Source organism: Prionailurus bengalensis, chromosome C1 (genome assembly GCF_016509475.1).
Source record: "Prionailurus bengalensis isolate Pbe53 chromosome C1, Fcat_Pben_1.1_paternal_pri, whole genome shotgun sequence".
Taxonomy (NCBI): Eukaryota; Metazoa; Chordata; class Mammalia; order Carnivora; family Felidae; genus Prionailurus; species Prionailurus bengalensis.
In genome coordinates this window covers 20,703,161-20,716,738 of record NC_057345.1, presented here as the reverse complement: position 1 = coordinate 20,716,738, position 13,578 = coordinate 20,703,161, and the positions used below count along the sequence as shown (strand labels likewise).

Genomic DNA, 13,578 nt, shown 5'->3' with positions numbered 1-13,578 from the left:
ATGGTAGAGCAAGGCCAAGTCAGGCAAGTGCAAGTAATTATGTATGGGAGGATTGAGGGTGCAGATGAGGCAGGCAGAGGAAGGTTGGAAGATCAGAGGCAAAAGGTAGGAGGGTCAGAAATCCAGAGGTATGGCCCCTGAGTTGTGAAGAGAAGCCAGAGCAGAAATCTGGGGGGGTGGCCAGGACTTACTGGGGGTGAGTGTATCCTCGATCCTATTGTTCCAGGACTGAGCTGAGTGGACTCACTATCTACTCCAGTAGTTCTCTCCCACGCCCTATTTTACACACACACACACACACACACACACACACACACACACACCACAGCGCCAGGTTTGTCCTGCAGTGATGTCCATACTCCCTCTCGTGTCCACTCTGGGTACTACACCTAGAGCTCCAGGAAACTTTCCCCTGGGATGGGGAGACCAGGTCCCTTCAGGACCTTCCCACCACAGGATGGGAAACAAATCACAGTTCTTGCTCTCAGAGAGCTCACGGTTTAATGATAGATGAATGGGACATAGCCAGGCTGAAAATGGCAATAAAGAATGCATGGGAGAATAGTTAGGACTCAGTTGGACAGGGAGAAGTCTGGAAGGCTTCTCAGTGGAGGTGTTGCTTCGCCAGACACTTGAAAAAGGAGCGAAAGTTTGCTTGGCAAAGAAGAAAGAGAAGGGCATTCTAGACTCGACAGAATTAAGTGAGCTCAGAGGCAGGAAATGGGACCGTGCAGGGAGTTACAATTAGGGAGGTGTGACTAGAGTGTAAATTTTCAGGGGCATTAGTAGCTAAAGATGAAGATAGCCAGGTAGGCAGTGGTCATGTCTGCCAGGTGCTCAGGCTAGGATTCTAAGCCTTGGGCAATGGAACACCACAGGATTTTGAGCAGGGGAGTAACAAAGATTCGCTGTTCAGAATGAACCCTTTGGCGACCAATGCAGAGGAAGGAATGGGGGGGGGGTGCGGCAGGGGAAGAGTCAGAAGAGGGATATCCCTTCGGACACAAAGAACTACACCAGGTCACACTAATAGGAGACGACATAGCTTCGAGCAGGTCTGTGAACTGTACGTATCAATACATGTGATGTCACTTACAGATATGTCAGTGGGATCCCAGGCTGAGCACCCACAAACAATTCCATAGTGATGTACACTCAGACGCATAACTCAGGTACACAAGCCCAAGGGAAACCAAGGACACACATTAACCTCCAGACATAGGCTGACAGTGACACACACACACACACACACACACACACACACACATGCACGTGCACGCAGTGTGGCTGTCAAGGGCCCTACGCTGCCCCCTTCTGTGTCCCCCCCCCCTCCCCCCAGCGTCCTTCATCACCTCCAGCAGGAACAAAGCTGACCTTTGCCCTCTGGCCTCTGGCCTCTCCTCCCACACCCCCTGCCCAGAGGGAGGAGCTGTTTGAAGTCTGGACTGCAGCTGGGGTTTCCTGTTGCCTGGAGGAATGTGGGAGGACTTGCAGGGGGTGGGGCTAGCCTAGGAGGAGGGATAATGGGGGCCTGGGGGCCTTAGTTCCCACTGTACCACGATAGGCGGGGCTTCCTGCTTCCATGGTCTCTTGGGCCCCCACTCTGAGCTGTTCCCATCCTGGGGAGGGGAAGACCAAGGCCATAACGGGCCTCTTGATCCTGGATCTGTGGCTCAGAGACTTAGAACAGTCCCTCAACCTCTCTTGGACTCAGTTTCTCCTTCTGTGGACTGGGCTGAACCACCCTCTAACAAGCCACACCTCCCCTGAGGTGAGCTCCAAGTCTGAGGCTAGGCCCAGAACTTCTGTCATCAGGGAAGGCAGTGCCCATCCCTACCCAAGGCTCATTTCATGCTGCCCTTCCCATGAGCCCCAACAACCAAGGGTCCGGCTCCAGACTGCTGTGACCTCTCATTTATTGTCGTTATTATTATCATGACTCAATCCCTCAGCATGCCCTTGTCAGTTTTCAAAGCGAATTCTTGTGCCCGGTAAATCTCCCTGGCTGTGCCGGGAAGACAGGGAAGGAATTATTCTTCCATTTTACACATATGGTAACTGAGACTCAGAGAGGTTAAGGACACACAAGTAGAAGCAGAAGCAGAAGCAGATCTGTCTGGTTCCTATTCCCACATGGCCTCCAAACTGTCTTGCCACACGGTTTTAGCCCTAGACTCTCCCCTCCACTTCCTAGGGTCTAGGTATACCACCTACTGCGTACATTAAAACAGAAGTGGTTGTAGTGAGCTGAGCCCAGAAAGGGATGATGCAGACTCTTCCAGAACCTGGGTCCTCTTCTTCACATCTGCCTTCTTGGGGGGGGGGGGGGCGGGGGGAGCTTACAGCTCCCCTGCCCAGCCAGTAGTGACCATGACACTATTTCAGAGGACTGGGTAGCCCCTTTTAGACTGCCGCTACTGGAGCAGGCATGGAGATTAGACACTAGGTGGCAGCAGCAGCCCACGGGAAGAATCAGTTTGAGTTTGTCTGAGAAGACCCCCCCCACACACCCCCACTCCCCACACCGCACGCGATTTAGAGAAGCTCCAAGAGAAACACCAGCCTCCAAATGACTGGAAAACCTGGTAATGCTCGGTTTCCAGTGATGTTCAATACCTTAGGTGCTAATAGTACCCACCCTCTCTGGGGAGGGGACAGCCTGAAGCAGCCTGGGGGGGAAGGTGCATGCTTGGAGACACAATGGAACTTCAATTCCTCTCTGCCATGGCCTGCCCAGCTGATCTTCCCCTCTGCACCTCGTCATTAAACCTCTCATGTCTTTTGCGAATTCCTCTTCATCTCAATCTACCTGGGGTTTCTCATCTCCCCTAAACCATCCGGTACTACCCCACCCAACTTCCTCCCAACACTTGATTCAGACAGGGTGGGATCTTCAGCTCTGTGGCAAAGCCTAGTGAGTAAGGATGGTGGGGGGGGGGCGGCAGGTGTAAAAGAAAGGGAAACCTGAGCCTCTTCCACCCTCCCAATGCTAAAGTCGCTCCCGTGGGGGACCAGCTAGAGCAAGATGCAGAAAAGCCTCATCTACTTGTGATAACTTTAGAACCAGGCTTTGGACCTGCAAAGAACCCCTAACAACTTAAACCACTGCTTTCATTAATATCTGACCTTATAAGACTTCCCATTCAATGAATAAATCTTTGAACCCAAGGCTTGCCTGCAAAGAGGAGCTGCTCCCAAATGGGGGCCTCTCCAGCTGGCCATGCCAGCCCCATGATGCCAGATCAATAGGTGCACTGTTTAGAGTCCTAGGTCTGTCTCATTGCCGTTGCCCTCCCCGCCCTCCCCCATCAAAGGGCCAACAGAGAGCGGCCCCCAGAACCCCCTTTTTTGCCCTCTGGGGGTTTCAGACTGTCCTAAAGAGGTGTAGGGAAGGTGGTGACAGGGAGCTACAGTTGGTGAAATGTCACCACCTGCCTTTGTCACACGCTGGCCATCACACGGCAGGGCCAAAGGAGGAGTCAGAAACAGGTGGGCCAAGGACAAAGGCACTGCTGGAGGAACTTCAGACATGGAGCAAGACAGACAAAGCCAGCAGACACAGGGCAAAGGAATGTCAGACACACAGATGAAATGGGACTCGCAGAGTACCAGTCAGGGCTGATGTTGGTAGATACTGAGGACAGGACAGTGATCCTGCATTATTCATTTTGGTGTCCCCTGTGAGCCCTGCATATCTCAGTTAACATGTGTTGAATTAAAGTACCGAGGGAGGATACACAGATGCTGGGAATGAAGGTCAGACAGAGACCTGGGAGTCACAACTCCCTGTCATGGCCCAGAGATTAAGAAGTGGGCTTTGGGATCAGACAATTCCTGCCTGGTCTGGCTGGGCTCTACCAGTTCCAAATGAGGGGACCCGAGCCTCACTGCCCTCATCCCTAAAGTGGAAATGGTAACAGCACCATTTCACCAGGTCCTTTTGGGACTGAAGGGTCCTGCTGTGTCCAGTAAATGGCAGCAGCAGCAGCAGCAGCAGCAGCAGCAGCAGGCTTTCCTTCCTGGGCTGTCCAGCTACTTCCCTTTGGTAACCAGGCCCAGGCAGGGCACATTCCCATCTGTGGGGATAGGCCAGGCAGGGGGCCCAGAGCTAGGGGCTGGATAACAGATGTGACCTGAAGAGGAGGTAGGTGAAAGTGCTGAACCCAGCCCCCTGGCCGCAGCAGGGGTTCTGAACTGTTGAATGCGAATCTTGCTTCCTGAAAAAACCAAAATGCTCAGTAGAATTCAGGAAGGGGGGAGGGGTGCCATTTGTTGATTATCTAGGACTTTGGTGCCCTGGCCGCCCTTGGACTTCTAGGAAAACTAGGAGGTGGAGGGGCTAAACCCAGAGCTCAGAGTTGGGGACGGGGGTCCCTGAATGAGGAGGAAGCAGTGGTGGGCTTTGAGGTTTCTGGAGCAGCCCTCCCGTCAAAAACCGTTGTGCTTTACTCAATAGGAAACCTTTTCAGAGACGAAGAACGTCCCCAGACTCAGAAAGCGAGTCCTCCCCTCTCTCTTTTCCGTCTATCATTTAATTGGGGCGCCCCAGAAAGTCGCAGGCCCTTTGGCTAATCCCTTGATTCCCTATTCGACTCATTCCATTCTCAGACCCCGCCCCTTCGCTCCCACCCGCAACCTTCGCTCGAGCCAGAGCCTCCCGCGGAGAACAAGGAACGTGGGAAACATCCCTAATCCTTGAGGAGAACCAGCACCCTTGGTAAACGAGGACGCACCCCCGCCAGAAGGGCCCGCGCGCTGTCCCCGCGGGCCCAGGGCCGCGCCGTCGGAGCAGCCGGCGCGGCCCCGCCCGCCCCGCTCGCCGAGCGGCCGGGGTGGGGACTACAAGTCCCGGCGTGCCGCGCGCGCGCTCCCCCCTGGGGTTCCGGATGGTGAGCGGCGAAGGTAAGGCGAGCTCGCAGAGGCAGCGGCGGCGGCGGCGGAGACGGAGAGAGGCAGGCAGGCAGGGCGAGGGCGAGAGACGGAGGGAGGGAGCGAGCGAGGCAGACCAGACAGACAGACAGGCGGGCGGGCGGGCGGGCGGGCAGAGCGAGCCACCCGCCAGGCTGCGCTCAGCCCCGCTCGCAGCGGAGAGAGCAGAAGGCAGGAGGAGGGAGGGGAGGAGGAGGAGGGAGGGAGAGAGGGAATCCAGCTACCACCACCCAAAGCCAGCGTCTGCTTTCTGTCCTCATTTCCTTTTCCCACCCAGCTCGGAAAGCAGAGAAAGGCAGAGAGAGCGAGAGATAGAGACAGTCAGAGAGACAGACAGACAGCCAGAGAGCGGGAGGGAGGAGGGCGGAGGAGGAGGAGCAGGAGGAGGACTACGCGGGGCGCGTTCCCTCCCAGGTTTGCAATGGGGGGGTGGGGGCGGGGGTGTCCAGGGCTGTGAGAGTGTGTGCGCGGCGGGGGGAGCGAGGGGGGCACAGAGAGCGAAGGAGTGATCGAGGTGGGGGGGGCGCCGCGGGAGCGGGGGGCCGTGTCCAGCGGAGTTAGCGGCGGAGAATGTGAGCCGAGACGCGAGCCATGCTGTCAGCAACGGCGGGCGGCTCAGGGCTCCTCCACGACTCCTCTCCCCAGCAGCCGGGCTCCCGCGTCGCTGCCGCCGCCGGAAGACAGACGCCCCCCAAAGCCCCTCGCCTGGCTCGGACCCACGGAGCCGGCAGCCCAGCACTCCGGTGAGTGGCGCCTCCTCCCCAGCCCTAGACCCCGCTGGGGACCGGCCGGCCGGGCTCTTTTGTGCAGCGCACCGGGGGGGGGCCCGCGCCCCCTCCGCGCGCCCCGGTCCGGTCCGCGGGACCCGGTGGCTGCGGTGCCCGCGGTGCGATCGGTCTTTGTTTCCACCGGGGCCCGCGGCTCGGCTGGGCTCGGCTCGAAGCCTGGCAGGCAGCGCCGGGAAGGGGGAGGGGGAGGTGGACGAGAAGGGGGGGTGGGGAGGGGGGGTTCTCGGGTTTCCTGGCCGCCCCGCAGCTCCCCCGGCTCGGGGGCGAGGTGCGCGCCCAGCGCTGCCGCGCGCCCCCTCCTCCTTCCTCCTCCCTCGGTCTTTGGATTTAAAACTGCAATTTGCTCTCCAGCTTGCTGAGAATGTGGGGGGGGGGGGGAATGAAGGGGGGACCGTGGGAGCGGAGAACAAGGCTGGATTTTAGGAACGGCGCTGGGAAAGGGGGAGACTGCGGAGGGAGGAGCCCCTCCCCTCCAACCCCCAAATCCCAAGGTTCCGCTGGTGCTCTGGGAGTTGAGGGGCGGGGACCTAATGACCCGGAGGGGGTGTGGGGCGGAGGAGGGATTTGGGGGTGGCCAGGGCCGGAGGGGTTGGGCCGCATGCCCGGTTACCTGGCGAACAAAGTCGGCTCACTTTTGCATAAATAAATAAATAATCGCCTATCAATGCGTTTCCTCTGGGGCTCTGATTGAATCGGGCCCCCTCTTCCCCAGGGGGTGGGGTGCTGAGTGACAGCTGTCAGCCCCCTGGGCCCGAAGCTGGGGGTGAATTGCTGAATCCCTGTGCCTTTTGGCTGAGTGCGCCTTCTCCTGCTGGGTCCTGGTCCCCGGGCAGAGCCAGAGGGGCAGGGGGCTGGCTCTGAGTCTAGGAAATAACCTTGTTTCCTGTTCTACAGGAAAAGGGACAGCAACCCAGAGTTTGGGGGCTGGGGATGAGGACTGATGGGAGCTGGAGGGGTTCCCTAGCAGCCTGACCCCCCCAGCCTCCTGCCAGGCAAAGGGGCCAGCTGAGGGAGGAAGGATGTGGGCCTTGCTGGCCGGAGGCGGGAGCTGGGGCTGTCCCTGAGGCGGGCAGCGGGCACAGAGCGGGAGGAGGGAGAGAGAAAGAGAGAGAGAGAGAAGCGGGGGCGGGAATTCTCTACCGCAGACCCTGGGGGCCAGGGCCAGATGTGGAGGGGTGGGGAGTCCCCCCTCCCTCCTAGCTTGGGGGCCCTGGGGCTGGGCTGGGAGGGGCTGAGCCTGGTGCCCTCGGTTCTGCACCAGTGCCTGACTGGCAGGGCCAGCTGAATTTGGGCCCAGGCGTCACCCTGGGAGGCAGGGCCAGGCTGCACCAGCCTGGTCCCTGAGCACAAGGAGGGACCCTTGGGGGGCCTGTGCCTGTCTGGCTGGGCAGGCGTTTCCCGCCGGACCAGTTGGTGTCAGGCGGGACTTGGCCCCAGCTCCCTGGGCAGAGCTCAGGGTGTGAGGACAAGCTTTGCCTCCGGGTCAGGGTGGCCACATTTTGTCCGCTGCTGCTGCTGCTGCTGCTGGCGGGGCGGGGGCATGTGCCCGGGCCTGGGCAGAGTCCTGCCAGGAGTATTTGGGGTGTTTCTATTGTTGGCTTGTTCCTGTTCCTTGTGGCCCCGTGTGTGTGTGTGTGTGTGTGTGTGTGTGTGTGTGTGTGTGTGTAACTGTGTGAGCTGGGGCTTTTAAGTGAAAGATTACCAGTCTGTCCATCCCCCCCACCCTTGGCTTGGAGGCTGGGTTGTGGTGGTGAGCTGTGGGGGGACCCCCCAGGTGGCATGTGCACGCTGCTTGCCATCTCCTTCCTTTGAGCAGATGTATATTTATTTTTATAGCAATGGAAAATCAAACTGGATAGTAAGTTGAATTCATTTTTTTTCTCCTGCTGTGTCAATAGTTGGAATAACCCCCAGAGACTGGTGAACTTCTTGCCCCAGAGCTCTTACCCTTCAGAGGTTACAGAGATCCGTGAGGGTATGAGCTTAGGGGGACCAGTGGGCCCCAGTCCAAACCAGTGACTCTTGTTTCTCTTGGTCTGGCACTGGGGCGGGTGTGGGGTGGGCAGGTGTCGCCCCCCTCCCCAAACATCCCCTCTATTCCCCAGGGTGTTGTCTGGCCTCACAGTCACCTCCTTGGTCAGTGCCTAAGCTGTGCCCAAGCCCTCGGGGACATTCTCCTGGTGGGCTCCCTCCTCCTGCCTGGGCTCCGGGCCCACGTGCTGATATTTATTTTCTGTAGTAAAATCCATTTTTAATGCCGTTACTTTTGAAATAATATAGAGAGAAACAAATGTGATGTGTTTAAGTTGCCCTCTGTGAGTTTTTAATGTGATCTATGGCTGAGGTAGTGATGGAAGGAGCTGTTGGGCTTGGAGAAATTTGGTGTCATAAAGAAAAAGAGCTTGCTGTTTATTACGGTTGCTGGGCTGGGGGGTCTGGAACAGGGTCGGGGTGCAGGGAGCCCCACACCCCCAGGTGCTGTGGATGGACAGTGCTGCGTCTCAGTTTGGCAGTATGTGTGGTCCATGATTATTTTGCATTGCTTCCCAGCCCTTGACTGGGACTTGGATGAGGGGGCTTGGGAGTTGGGGGGCTGTTTCCCCCATTCCACCTGCTTAGATCTTGGCAGGGAGGCTTCTGGACGCCCTGCTGAGCTAAGCGGAGGTGTACTGTTGGGAGGTTGGCCTTGGACCCTACAGGAGATTAAGGGATGGGATCTCCACCTGAGATTGTGGCTATTCTGCAGGCTGGAGGGGCCAAATGTCCCTGGCTGGCAACTTGTGGGAAGGGGTGGGGGGGGTGGGGTTGCTGCTGCTGTGGATTCGCAGAGCCCTAGAGGGACATTGCTGGTTCTCAGATCAGTCTAGAGCATTGACTTTGAGCCACTCCCTCCACTTGCTTCTGTTCCCAGTTGGATAGGGGCTTTCTCCAGGCAAACCTGATCTCCCTTATTTCCCTCCGAACCCCCGATGTCCCACCCCCAGGCCAACTTTTTTGTTTGTTTGTGGAATACAGAGCTCTGCGTCTCATGCCAGTCACCCTAGAGCAGGGGGTGCCATGCCATGCCTTCATACCAGATGACCAGACTCTTCTGGTCTGGTTGAGTGAGGTCAAGCAGACTCACTATTATGGGATGGAGCCCAGCTCTGTCTCTGGGTCCCCTGGGTCTCTTGGGACAGCTCTGGAGAGGGCGAAGCCAGGATGGGGACTGCAGGAGGGAGGAAGGAGAACATGGTTGCTAATGCCAGCATGTGCCCCCCCCACCCCCCGCCCCAGGGAGAGAGCTGGGGGAGGGGAGTGGGGGGAGCAGAGAGACCCGGACTGCCACATGCCAGGTGGAGAGAGGGAAAGATGGTGGCAGAAGCCAGTGATGAGGTGGTGAGAGAGCAAACAGGCAAGGAGAAGAGCCAGTATCACAGCCCCTGGAGGTGGGGCCCAGGGGACCAAGAAGGCCTAGGCACGTGCTGTTCCCGACCCTACAGCCTGAAATGATGAGGCGTTGTTTTTGGAGGAGAGACAAGCAAATGTCTCTGGGAAGAGGGAGGAGGACAGGTGGAATAGGAAGAGAGGGAAAGACTCTCACAGGAGGAGGGAGAACAGGGAGACAGGGGGATTCCAGGGGTCACTTGACTAATGGTCGTGCCCAGGGCAGCGGCTCCTCTCTGCCTTTTCCAAATGTCTGGGAACAGAGCAGAGCTATTCTTTGGACCTGGGGGCGGGGCCTGAAGCAGGTACAATGCCCCACAGGTTGTGCACACACTCTAGGCCAGGAGGCACGTGGGGTTTTAAAGGCAGGGACCATTAGGGTTCTAGAGACGTCAGGGGCATCATCCAGTTGGACCCCCTCCCCCAACCTTGTTTGACAGGAGAAAACCAAGTCTAGAGAAGGGAGCCATTTGCCCAGGGTCACAAATACTCAGCAGTGCCAGGCCTGGGACCTAGGCTCTTTGCACTCTACCGCTCTGTAGTTAGAGAATAGGAACAGCTGCAGGGGGCCTCCTGGGTGCAGTGGGGGACTGGAGCCCGGAGAGAGGAGCAGGCGGGCACCCTTGTGGCCAGAGCCCCCCCAGGGGAGGGGGAGGCGCCGCTGCCGGGAGAGAGAGGGAGGGAGGGGAGAGAGGAGGGGAAACAGTGAGTCAGGCTTCCAAGAGCTGAGGATGAGAGAGCCAGAGCTGGGAGGGAGAGGGCAGGGAGGACTGCTCAGAAGCTCAGAGAGGGAGGGGGCCCAGCCGGGGGCAAGGAGAGCTCTAGAGGGAGGGAGCCAGCCTCTGGCCCTGGCCCAGCGGTAGGGCTATGCGGAGGGAGCAGCCAATATGGCCTTTGCTTGTGGTAGGTCAGCGTCCCTTTCTTTCCCTAGGATTCCACGCCAAGGTCTCAGGAGGAATAACTGTGTTCTCCCCTCCCTTCCTCAGTTTCCCCATCCCCTGTGAGCCTGTGGGATTTGGACTATTCTTGGAGAGGGAGTAGGGGGCACAGAGCCAACTAGGAGGGTCCTGAGGGATGGATGTCACTTCTAGCTCCTGACCGTGAGCTGGAGGTACTCTGGGAGCCTGTCACTGTCCCTCTTAAGTCCTCTGAGTTACCAAGTGGAGGTGTGGGGGTGCAGGCCAGGAATGCTGGGGTGCACTGTGTGTGTGTGTGTGTGAGAGAGAGAGAGAGAGAGAGAGCGCGCGAGAGAGAGAAAGGATGAGGTGCTGGTCTGGCAATGGTAGGTGAGCTTCCCGGGGCCTCTCAGGACGGCCAGTGCCTAGACAGGATCACAGTGCTCACATGTCTAGAACCAACCTCCACTTGAGGAGGGGGAGATACTGCTATATTCCCCCTATATCCCTATGGGTCAAAGGCTCTAGAGAAGCTGGGAGGTGGGAATAACCCCTGTGGGAGCCAGTGAGAATTGCCTGTGCAGCCCTGCATGCCTAGAGCTGAGACCAGAACTAGAACCATCCCCAGGGACTGCCTGGAAGAGAGGAGGGAAGGACCCCCCCCCCCCCCACCCAGCTGACAAGAAGCTGTGGCTCTTAGCCCCTCCTTCTCCCAAGACCTAGCACCCCCCCCCCAACCCCTCCTTCCTGGATCCCAGCATCTCTGCCATTGGCTAGAGGACAAGAAAGGTGGGCACTGAGGATCCCTCTCCTGCCTGGCCCCGCTTTGGTAGAGGGGTTGGTGAAGCGAGGGTAAAGTGAGGCCCTCTGCCTCCCCCCTTACATACACATACACACACTCAGCTGCAGTGAGGCCCTGCTTTCTCTCCCCTTTCTGCTCTGGGGTCCTTGGCCTGGGAGCCCAGAGGAGGGGCTGCTTCTGCAGCTGGCTAGCCCCGAACTCCCAGCTCAGCCCAGCTGCTACTGAAGCTTCCAGAAGCTGCAGCTCTGCATCCCCTCCCCACCCCTGAGCCAGGAGAGGCCTTTGCTGACCTGGGGGAGGGTACCTTGGGAAGCGAGTGGGCACCCTTAGAAGGACTAACACAGACAACCAGACAGATGGGTGGTGGAACAGATGGACAGAGACACCCACGCACAGGCAGACGGAGAGAGACGGACAGATGGACCAGGACAGGGAGAGACGGACAGACAGAGGTGCTGGAAGAGAGAGGAGGAGTCTGAAAAATGGAAGGGCCTGGGGAGAGACAAACAGACAGAGAGACTGAGACGTGGAGACACAGAGATACCAGAAGGGAGATGAGGTGACTGAGATAGGAGGAGGAGAGACATGGGGAGAGAATGAGAGACAGGAAGAGATAAAGAAAGGGGGAAACCCAGACGGAGAGAAAGAGAGAGGGGAGAGGCGGAGAGGCTCGAGGCTACAGACCACAAACAGGGATTTGATGAGAATCTGGAAGGTGTTTTCTCCTGCTTCCCTCCCCAAACCCTTGGGCCAGCCAAGTCTCCATTCCTTCCACCCCCGGCTCAGTTTCCAGCTGCTAAAGAGGTCAGAGAGAAAGAGAGAGAACAAGAAAGAGAGAAGCGCGCAGAGACCCCCCTCCTCCCTGCTGTTTTTGTGGGGGAAGGAGTTGCTGGGGCAGTTTCCCCAGCTCTGACCCCTATCCCAGGGTGGACACCCCTCTTGTGTCAGAAAACATCACACTCCCCACTCACTGGGTGTGCATCTCCTTGTGTAAATGCACCCTCATACTCATATCTGTACACACACGCGCACACACACACACACACACACACACACACTTTGTGACATATGAATCTCACCCTTGCACTCGCCCCACGTCTCAGAAACGTAACTGGGGAATTCATGCCTGTGCTTCCTTACCCATATAGGCAGTGACACACATGCCTCGTCATGGGATGTCAGGACATTGACACGCGCACACACGCAGTCACACTCTCACCCATATACAGTGGCACTCATACCGGAGCAGAGGGAGGGCTCTTTCTGGAGGTGAAGATCAGTGTTCGCAGGTGTCTGGGTGGGGGGGTGGTATGCCCTCCCCGTCCTTCCCAGCTGGCAGGGTGGGGAGGCTGGCGGCCCTCTCAGCCACTGGGAGTCTTCCTAGGGAGTTGGCTGGTGGGTTGGGTGGTGTCAAAGAGCTATCTGAAAGTTGGTCAGGGTGAGTGTGTGCACGTACACACACATGGGCACACGTGTATAGGTACAAGATGGCAAGTATCTGTTGTGTGTGTGAGAGAGGAGCGCGTGTGAGGTGGGAGATGTGGGTGCGACGGGGAGATCCAAGGTGCGTGGACTCTGTGGGTATATGTGTGATAGCTACTTGGCAGGTATGTACATGCGCATGTATGTATATGTGACAGGTGCGAAACCTGGTTTTGCAGAGTGGGAGTGTACCTAGTGGGTGTAGGGACTTGTAGCACTTGTACGTGAGGGTACAGGGCCCTGGGGGTGAGCTACATGTATGTGAGGGTGCAGTGTTATGCAGATGTGAAGGTGCGGGGGTGTAGGGGGGTGTAGGCAGTGTGCACAGGGGTAGCTGCCTGTGTGAGGCTGTGAGCTTGCAGCCAGGGCTGGAGGGCTGTTTTCCAAGGCCAGGATGCCGCTTGAACAGAGGCCATCAGCATGAACACATGCAAAGGGGCTCCAAGGCTCACAGTTGGGCACTGACCCACACAGACGCACAAGGACAGACATACCCGCCCCTGTCCTCCCTCTTCCTCTCTCCTGGCGTCAGTGGTTTTCAAAGGAGCCTCCATGAGGACTGTTTGCTGTGCAGTTCCCCCCACCCCCCAGCCTGTGCCTCTTCAAACACAGTGATGCCCTCCAGGCAGCTTTGTGGAGGCTCCTGCCTCAACCATCTGAAGGCAGATGGGTGGGTTGAGATCCGCTGCTGCCCCCCAGGGAGCGAGGAGGCGGCTCTGCTCCTCTGGCCTGGGCACAGGCTGAGACAGATGGACAACCCCCCCCCCGTACCCCCCACTCTGTTCTCCACACCCCCGCACAGGGTCTGGGGGTGGGCAGGCATCCCCACCCCCAGAAGAGGGGTTCTCGCAGGCAGTTCTGAGCAGAGGTTAGGACTCTGCCCATCATCTCCCCAGAGGGACACCTGTCCTCCCGCAGCCCCATCATGTGTCTGAGCACAGGGACCCAACTATAGCCCCCAACACCTGAATATACAGCTGCCCCTCCCTTACTCACAGCTCCAACGCCCCTGAATACACAACTGCCCCACCTATAACACAGCCCCAGCACTTCCACAAACATACCACCTCTCCACATAATCTACTTTTCTGACATCCAGCTGCCCCATATACACACACAGCCCCGTCATGCCCCCAAACACACAACTGCCACCCACCTCCCCACAGAGACACATAGATACAGCCCTAGCAGTGAACCCAAACCCAGGTTGTGATGATCCCCAGCGTACTCCCAAACACCCAGGACCCAACACCCA

General features: G+C 58.0%; 1 protein-coding gene across 6 annotated transcripts in view; it reads left to right on the top strand.

Annotated features, from left to right (window-relative positions):
* The first annotated feature begins 4,920 nt into the window (after positions 1-4,920).
* Positions 4,921-13,578, top strand: part of AHDC1 (AT-hook DNA binding motif containing 1) — a 64,190-nt gene continuing 55,532 nt past the window's right edge. For 2 of the 6 annotated variants that reach the window (XM_043574189.1, XM_043574192.1), the window contains exons 1-2: positions 5,112-5,343; positions 5,578-5,672. The gene's annotated coding sequence lies outside the window, so the exon portion shown is untranslated. Of the gene's footprint in view, positions 5,673-13,578 lie in introns of all 6 variants that reach the window. The other 4 variants (XM_043574188.1, XM_043574193.1, XM_043574191.1 and 1 more) reach the window with 4 other exon arrangements.